Raw genomic sequence first — 9,772 nt, forward strand, 5'->3', positions numbered from 1 at the left:
GTTTTCATTCACGCTCTCATCTCCTCCCTTCTTTACCTCACTATCCCCTTCATTTGGTCCTTCATAGGAAGTTCCCGACCTCAATGTGATCGCCTTGCATGTATCGGGTTTTGGATTGTGATATGGGTTAGGTTGTGGTTGTCCGGGTAGAGTGGATGCTAAATTGAAAGGAGTTCTCTCGGCTAATTGAGCTAGTTGTGAATCAACCATCTTGTTGTGGGCTCTTATCTCTTGCATTTGTTTCCCAAAAGATTGCATTTGCGCATGCATGGCTTGGAGGAGTTGAGTTTGAGTTAGCTCCGCTTGAGGAGCTTGTTCTTGATGGTTTCTTTGAGGTGCTTGGGTTTGATTGTTGTATTGGTTGTTCCTTGGATAGCTTCCTCTTGGTTTTTGGGGTTGAGATGGAGGTGGATTTTGATATTGAGGATTGGAGTTATAGGAAGGTTGAGCTTGTTGGTTCCATTGTTGAGGTTGAGGTACAAACCCGGGTGGTGGTTGTCTCCAAGCTACTCCACCGCCGCTTCCTCTAAATCCCTTTTGCCTAGTGTTGTATGCCGCTACATGCTCGTGGCTTAAACCTCCACAATAGGATGTATCATGGTTTGTTCCTCCACAATTTTCACAAGAGAAAGAGTTAACTTGAGAAGAGCTTGCTCCACCACTTGAGCTTGCATTCACACTCTTGTTCAATTTGGAAAGCCCTTTTGTTAGTTGATCAATTTGATGTTGTAATTGATCAGCCTTCTCCAATACGTAAATACCACAACTCTTTGGAGCGTTTCTTCTTCGGCCCCCCCAAGAGTAATTCTTTGCTACCTCTTCTATTGTGGCTTCATCTTAATTTTGAGGGATCTTGATTAATTGGCCACCCGCCCCCGCATCCAAATTGGCTCTTGACATGGGCTCCAATCCGTCGTAGAAAAACCGCATGAGCAACCCTTGATTGTACTCATGGTGGAGACAAGCTTGCACCAACTCTTTGAATATCTCCCATGCTTCACCAAGACTTTCATCGGCCTCTTTCTCAAATGATGCAATTTTCCTTCTCATTTCGGCGGTCTTCTCTTCGGAGATAAAGCGCTTCAAGAACGCCTTTACAACCTCCCTCCATGTTGTGAGAGAGTTAGGCTTTACTTGCTTTAGCCATTTCTTTGCTCGTCCGGTGAGAGATTGTCGGAAAAGGTGCATACGAATGTAGTCTTGACTCACTTCATTGGTTTGCATCATTGAGCACAATTCAAGGAATCGGTCCAAATGTTAAATAGGTTCCTCACTTGCACTTCCGAAAAATTGCTCCGATTGGACCATTCGAGTATATTGTGGATGGATTGAGAACTTGGTTTCTGTGACGGGTAGCAAAATCCCTCCCGTGAGCTCATAATCCTCCGGATTTCCGAATTCACGAAACAAGACATCATTCTCTTGTCCCGCCATTGATTCACGTGGTGAACTTGAAGAGTAAGTATCACTCTCACTATCAACTATATCACCAAAGCCTCTTCCCTCGTCTTGATAAAGCCTACGGACTTCTCTCAAGGTTCGGTTGATTTCGTGGTCAATTTGATGTGAGGGTGCTCCTTGAGACCTCCTAAGCATTCACCAAAGCTAAGCAAACAATTAGCAATGACAAGGATGATAAAACAAAAGAAACAAAAAGAAAGGAAAGCAATATGACTCTAACAAAAGCAATAAAATTCGCTAAACAAGCCGCTTCCCCGGCAACGGCGCCAAAATTTGATCGGGATAGGATAGGTCGTTAAACTACCACCCTAATAAAATTTACAATTTATAAAGCCTAAACCTACACTAAGCTAGTTAGTAGCAAGTAAAGGGTCGAACCACTAGGGAAGCACGCTAATTCAACATCTAATATCACTAATGCAGGAGTAAAAAGGGGATTGTTTTGTTGGTTTTGTTGATTGGAACACTAAAACTACAAGTAAGCAATAAAATGATGATTTAAATCAATAGAAAATGATGCTAGGGATACGGGGGTGTCCAATATGATTAGAAAGAGGAGAATAATGGTGATTATCATGAAACATATGCCAAATAACACAAGGTTCTACCTAAAAAATTCATTCTCATGCAATAGTCTAGGCAAATCAATGAAAGAGGTCTCCCCTAATAAGGATCATTCTCATGCATCCTATTAGTTACAATCAAATCAAGAGAATAAATAAGCACAATCCATAAAAACTCCACTTTAATAACTCATTCTCGTGCAATCATTAAAATAAAGGTGATCCTAATCTAATTAAAATCATTTTCATGCATTTAAACTAGAAAACATTAAATAGAGTGCAATAATAATCCCAAGCTAATAAAAATCATGTCTTTCATCAATATATGGCATAAGTTCAATCCAACCATCATCATTCATCCATCATTCAATACGTACCTTCCACCCTCTTCCCCTAGCTAAGAGTTTAGCCTAGAGAAGGGAGATTAAACATAATATCAAAACTAGAAATAAACACAAAAAACTCAGAACAAAACATGATTGAAATATATGAAATCAATAACAACAATATAAACTAATAAGATAGACAAAAATAAGTAACAATAAAACAAATAAATAATATTAAAGGAAAGGAGAAGAGATTACTAAAGAAAGGATTAAACAAAGATAAAAACTTGAATACTTGCTTGATTGATGGAAGATTAAAGCTTGAGCAAAGTTGAATACCATAAAGGAAGCTTGAATAACAATCTACTTTATCCCTCTAGATCAAGCTAATGTTCTATGGAATTAGTACTAAGTGTCCCTCTATTACAAAGAGTACCGTCTATATATATGTGGCTCCACCCAAAAGAAAGAGACTTGGACAACAAGGCGCAAATAAATCGTAAACCCAGCCGTGCGCGCCCGCACATGAGTCCTGCGCGCCCGCACACAATGTTTGTGCGCCCTCTCAGCGTAGTGCGCGGCCGCAACTTTGAGGGTACGGGGAAAATGAGTGCGCCCGCACATGAGTCCTGCGTGCCCGCGCATCGGTGTGTGCGCCCGCACATTGGTGTGTGCGCCCGCGCATCGGTGTGTGCGCCCGCACACCAGTCGCCCATAGGGTCGCGCAAACTCTCTGGTTTTGCTCTGTTTCTTCAGTTTGGTTGTGCGGGTTCTGACAGGGCTGCGCGCCTGCACAGCCTCACATGTGCGCCCGCACAGAAGTCGCATAGTACCCCTCGCACAACAGATAGCTAGGCTTCTTGATATCCTCTTTCTTTCGGCACATAATACCTACAAAACCAAAGCTTGGAGATAAAAAAAAAAAAAACCAAAGCGAGAAGACTAAGAGAAGGGAAGATAAGGGAGAAAAAGAAAGAGGAAGCAAAACTAAGTAAAAAATTCTTAGAAAAAGGGCTAAACAAGCGCAAATGAGGGGAAAATCCTTAGAGAAAAAGGATAAAAGAGTGGCATAAATGCCACTCATCAGCTCACCGTGTCACGGCATTGACTGACCGTGTCGCAGTGGTTTGCGCTGCTGTCTTCACGGTTTTTTCGAGTTTCGAGGCTCAAATTCTCATCACTTTTGCTCTAATTTTTTGCTACTTCGCTCATTTTTGATTCTCCACAAGGATCCATGTAAGTTTCCTTTTATTTTTGTCTCGAATTTGCTTCAAATGAGTAATTTCATGTAAAAACCTTGAAAAAATTAATTTGGGGATTTTTAATTTTGAGGTTTTATGTTGCAATTCTTGCCATGAATTTACTTGTATATGTATGTATGTGTGTTTGTGAGAAATTTGAGACAAAAATTGCATGATTTGATGGAGAATTAAGCAAATAACCATTTTTGGGTACTACTTTTTGTGAAATGATGTTCTGGTTGTTCATGTTACTTCTTTGCACTTGAAATGGTGAAATATTGGTGGTAGATCTTGTAAAATATGTCATGATGTGTTGATTCATTGATTTCGAAACATATTTCGTGTATGTACTATATCGTCATGGAGAACATAGTATCATGTGGCTAGGAGAACTGTAGTATTAATTTGTCATGGAGAAACTAAATACTATAAATAATTCCATTATTTTGCCAATTTTTAGCCTTGAGGTAAAAATTTAGCTTATAATGCGATAAACAACTAAATAAATTAGGAAGTGATGCTAAGCATTTAGATTTTTTTATTAAAATGCAACTCGAATTAAATGTCTTAGGAAATGATGCTAAGCATTTACATTTTTACTTTATAATAGCACGCCTAGGCGACGGGGTCGCGATCTTTCCACCCATGGCCAGCGTCAGGCTTTTCGGGAGGACACTCCCACTATTCCCGAGGGTATGGATGACGATGCCTTAGAGTCCGAGCCTCGGGCTTCTACGAGTAGAGGTAGGTGGGTTCCACTTCTGTGGACTCCAGACTAGTTGGTTTTCTGTCGTGAGAACCACATTTCTCATCGCCCACTCTCCGGCATAGTCGACGGCACGCATCGTCACCATGGTTCTGGAGCCGGATATTTGATTCCTCGACTTCACCAGATCATTACGAGGGATCCTACTACGAACGCCTTATGGGAATCAGTTGGTTTAGTGGATTTTTACTCGGCGGTCGTAGGGTTTCACAGCCCCCGGGGTTGAAGTGCGACGGTTGTTCGCGCATTGTTGGAGTATTTTTGGGATACTACCAACACCTTTCATTTTGCTTGGGGGGAGATGACAGTGACCCCTCTGGACTTCAGCATGATTAGCGGGCTGCGCTTCATTGACTGGGCCGTAGCTCAGATGTCTGATCTTTCTTGGGGAGCGGCTGATGCAGCCGATTTGTTAGGTCCGATCGTTCAGCATATCAGGACCCGGCCAGTGTGTTGAGGTGGTCCTAGGAGCAGGCGATCGGAGCTGGCTTTAGTTCTAGCTCGTGGCTTCGACATGGAGGAGACATCGGCTGAGCAGCGAGTGCAGATCTTCATTCTGATTTTGATCTCCATGACTCTTTCTCCTAATAGGAGTTCACGCGCACTCCTTTGCTACCTCCCTTCTTTAGTCAGGATCAGTGAGATAGGATCCTTTACCTGGGCCATCCTCGGATACACCGACCTTCTCTTGTCGTTACGTCAAGGCTGTCGGCAGCTGAACGACGAGTCTCCCATCACTGTCTACGGTCTGCGGAGAGTCGTAGAGGTGATGATCTTTTCCTCTTCTTGTTTTATTTTAATTTGTTCGACTCGCGTGCTCAAAGATTACTTTTCATTGCAGCTATGGTTCTACGAGTACTTCCCAGGCTTGGCTCCTCGACGGCGTCGTGGAGCGGTTCATGATTTCCCTGTCGGGGCCAGCTGGCGTGACCGAGGAGAGTCACGGGTGGAGTTTGTCTCTGCGCTACGCGAGCTGCTACGCCGAGGCACCTCTTCTGTTGGCGTAAGAATTAGTTTTGTTGCCTGTTATTTTCTCTCTGACGTTATTTCTGGTGTTTCATGCCAACTTTTTATGGTTTTGATGTTGCCATTGATGTCCAGTATCGTCCTTGGGCCAGGATGACTGATCTTCCGAGGCCTTGCGTCTTTTAGCGCACCGCACCATTTTGGTTGGTACCGGACGCTTTATCTGGTATTTGGGGGAGCGTGTCGTTCATCAGCATAGCGATGATCGCTTTGTGGTGCCCTCATCTCCACCGAAGTCGATGCTGGGCTCGCGCCTGCTTAGGGAGTTGATAAACAGGGGAGAGCGCTACACTTTTCCTTGGCAGGAGCTTGTGCACATGGAGGGTGATTACACGTAGGACTTGCTTCCCTCTCTGGCTCCTCCACCCCGCCTTCCTGAGGTATGATTTCTTTTGAGGATTTTTGTCACTAGTCTCTGTTTAAATAGTCGAATAACTTGATTATTCGATCGTATTTTCAGACAACTGTTCGCGCTGTGGGGAGGATCGAGATTCCGCCTCAGTCTGTCCGCTACCCGGGGCCGATTGGTATTACCGAGGACCATAATAGTGATGCACCAAAGGGTTATAGACAGGCGCAGGAGTTTCTGCCCGAGGTCTTTGAGCCAGTAAGTTTTTTGATGCATTATTCATCCCTTTATCACCGCTTGTTACTGATTTTTCTTTGTTTTATCCTCAGCCTAACCGCTCGGAGATGATGGGATTCATGAAGCTGGTTGATGCCCTGAAGTATTGCATCATCAAGCTTCGGCGTGGTGCGAGTTGTCGGAGCAGTTCTAGCGACGTTCTTGAGGTAGCCTCATTTTTTCCACTTCTACCATTTGTTTAATTTTGCATTTGTTGATGCCTTTTGATTTTATATCTTTCAGGAACAACGGAGATCCCGCTTGCGCTCGAGGAATAGAGGCTCGGACGAGGAGGAGCTTGGTCGTGGTAGACGATCTCCTGTGGTTCATCGGCATTCTCAGTCTAAGCGAGAACCTCAGATTACTCAGCCGTTTCAGGAGGCTCAGTGGCAGTAACTTCAGTCTTCCCAGCGCTTTCATGGTCAGAGTCAGGGGCAGCGGAAGTCGTTTTCACAGCCTTCATAGCCTGAGTTTAGGCCTGTTTTGACTCCCGTGGATCCTGGTTTATTTTCAGCTCCGTCATCTGGGATTCCTCCACCGGTGTCGAGCTTGTTCTCAGTTCCGATGTATGGGACGATGCCTCCACCGACGATTCCCGTGTCTTTGAGTTAGTCTACACCGTTTTCCATTTGGACGGATCCTGCCTTGAGTTTGACTACTGCTGGAGTCACAGGGACTAGTAGGGACACTACTCCCCGTACTCAGATGATGGTGGGACTCTTTGGCTCACGGTTCCCATATTCACATGGAGATGATACTGATTCTGGTTCTGTAGACTTTTGACCGAGGGTCTTTATTTGTATATACTGTGATGACGCTTGACGCTATTTATTATGACTCATTTTGTATATTATTCACAGTTTATGTATTTATTAGTGTGTGTTAGTGTGTGTTTGAGACTCATTGTGTGTGATCGTGTATTTCTTAATGACGCGACAAAAAACGTAAGTGGAGTAAGTGGAGGGTACCGACCTTCCCCAAACGAAAAAGAAATAAAAAGACAAGAAAAAAATAAATAGAATAAATAAGTAAATTTAAAAATGATAAAGAGGAGTGGAAATAAAAAAAAAATAGAATAAAATACTAAAGTGATGAATAAATAAATAAAATAAAATAAATGATAAAGATAATATTAATAAAAATAAAAATAAAAGTAAAAAAAGTTGAGAATTTTAGTAGGAATGAAACTCTCAGAAAACTGAAAAATAAACGATGAAGATAAAATACTAAAAAAAAATCCGGATAGATACGGGAAAAGATAAAAAAAGAAAACACGTAGGGTGACGTGACACGGCACTGTACACCGTGTCACGGAAAAAACTGTCGTGTCGCAGCAAAAATTCCCATGACACGGTGGGATTTCCCGTGTCACGGTACGCGTATTCTACGACGGTGTGGTTTACACTTACGAAAAGATAATTTCTGAGTAGTTCCGAGCGCTTTTACTATAAAATAGGACCAGTATATTAGTGATATGCATAATTACGAAACACAAAATAATTAGAATTTCATATTTCAATAATCATGTCTCAGAAGTTTGATAATACATTGCACGACTGGTCTTATTCTTTGACCAATGCTGACAAAAGATAGTTAGAATTGTTTCATGTCAGGGGTTTACTAGCCCTGAGGCATGTAGCGATCGAACATGATTTTCTTAGGGCAACATTAGATTATTGGAGTCCAGAATCACATTGTTTTAAATTTGATTACGATGAAATCTGTCCCCTGCCAGAGGAATTCGGTGCAATATTTGGATTTCCTGCTAGAAATATTATTGTCATGCCTACCCTGCGTGAATATTATTACCAAGATTTTGAACGCCATCTAAATCTAACAGATCCAGATTTGAATAGAATTGTATGTGGTAATGAGGTAGACTTAGAAAAACTTGCAAATTTATATTTTAATCGCCCTATCTCTGAGTCTTATCATGTATATCGTAGAAGGGCATATATTTTTTGCATGTTTAGCAAGCTTTTATTTGCAAACGGTAGGGTAGGACATGCTTGTCTAGCGTCTGTGCTTGAACATGTCGAATCTGGGAGATCTCCTATGCCTACGTGCCTTGGAGAAACATTTCGTGGCCTTGACGAAGCAAAAGCTGACCGGAAAGCCATCAGGAAGGGCTCCCTCGTACTGCTGCAGGTAAAAATACGCTCCGAGTAGCTCCCGTGACACAAAATAGGATCCGTGTCACGGTGGCTCTCTGCCGTGACACGGTGAGATCTGCCGTGTCACGGGAATCTGCACTTTTTTTTTTCTTTTTTTTTTTGTGCAGATTTGGTTGATGGAGCGTTTAGAACTATTCGAAGCCCCCGACGATATTGAAAAATATGGCCTTAACGATCTAGTCCGCAGGAAAAAGAATTACTCTATGAACATGTCGTATGAAGATTGGAAAAATTTCTTTGCAAAGAGGGAATTTTCAATTCGTTGGGTGGTGCCTTGGTTTACTAGGATGGTTGGTACGAATGATACTCCCTATTGTCTTGTTCCTAGTATCTCAAAACTGAATTTTTATTGCCCTTCTCGACTGATGCGGCAGTATGGACTTGAACAAGTAGTTCCATGCTATAACGATAGTCCTCGTGAAGTATCGTTGCATGAAAGTAACGTTCAGAAGTACGAGACTTATTGGATTGGAAGACACATTAATGGTGAAGGTCAACCTAATGGACAAAGAGAAGGATGTTCCTAAAGTGAAGAGGGATTAAATCAGTATTGCTTTGCTTTTATGATTTATAATTTTTTATTTAAAATAAGGCGTATGATGCCAATAATTGTTGTCACATTTATTTCAATAATAGCATATTTATTTTAGCCTTAAATAAAAAATTACAATGAGTTTTTTTTTATTTATTTATTTATCGAGTCAAGGAGTCGGACGCAATGGAAGAATGAAAATAAAACCTCTAACAAATAATGAATTCGCAAAGAATGCGTCACTAAAAAAATCTGAAAAACCTGAAATTCCACCGTGTCACGGTGAAAAATCCCGTAACACGTTACAAACTCCCACGTCACGACATTTTTTTTTTGCCCAGGTCCACCGTGCCACGGTGGATTGTACTGTGAGATGGTGGAATGTCCCGTGTCGCGGCAGAATTCCCATTTTTTTTTTCGTGACGCAATGCTGAACTGACGCGTATACTTGATCGACGGAGGGATGATTTTTATTTTTTAAAGTGGTCGGGCCCCCTTGAGGGGTTGCCTACGTATCCTTAAAAAAGAATTAGGCCAAACGTAGCTCTATTGGGTCATGAACCCATGCGACTAGGCATAGAATTTCTTGAGTTGATCCAAGTTGGTTAAATTGTGGAAACCGTTACCGTCCATGTCTACCAATTGTGCCGCTCCGCCAGACAAGATGGCTTTAACAATGTACGGGCCTGACCAATTCGGTCTGAATTTTCCTCTTGGATCTAATACACTTTTATGAAGTGCCTTAAGCACCAGGTCGCCCTCTTTGATGTTCCTAGTCTTGACTTTTTATTAAAATGTCGCGCCATACGCTGTTGGTAGGTTTGGACATGATGCAAATCAGCCAAGCGTTTTTCATCAAGTAAGACTAGTTCATCATATCTTGCTCTAATACAGTCGACTTCATCTAGTTGGCTTTCCAATGCGATTCGAAGAGAAGGGATTTCGAGCTCTATTGGTTGTACAGATTCAACTCCATAGACCAAAGAGAAAGGGACAGCCGCGGTTGATGTATGAACAGTGGTTCGATAACCCCAAAGGGCGAAATGTAGCTTACTTGG

At 42.2% G+C, this 9,772-nt stretch overlaps 1 non-coding gene across 1 annotated transcript; it reads left to right on the forward strand.

Moving 5' to 3' along the window:
* Positions 1-945: 945 nt before the first annotated feature.
* Positions 946-1,053, forward strand: LOC145637678 (small nucleolar RNA R71). The gene has a single exon (XR_014114418.1). It is a non-coding gene; the product is annotated as a small nucleolar RNA R71 (small nucleolar RNA).
* Positions 1,054-9,772: the final 8,719 nt, after the last annotated feature.

The sequence above is a fragment of the Chenopodium album genome, chromosome 6 (assembly GCF_948465745.1).
Source record: "Chenopodium album chromosome 6, dcCheAlbu1.1, whole genome shotgun sequence".
Taxonomy (NCBI): Eukaryota; Viridiplantae; Streptophyta; class Magnoliopsida; order Caryophyllales; family Amaranthaceae; genus Chenopodium; species Chenopodium album.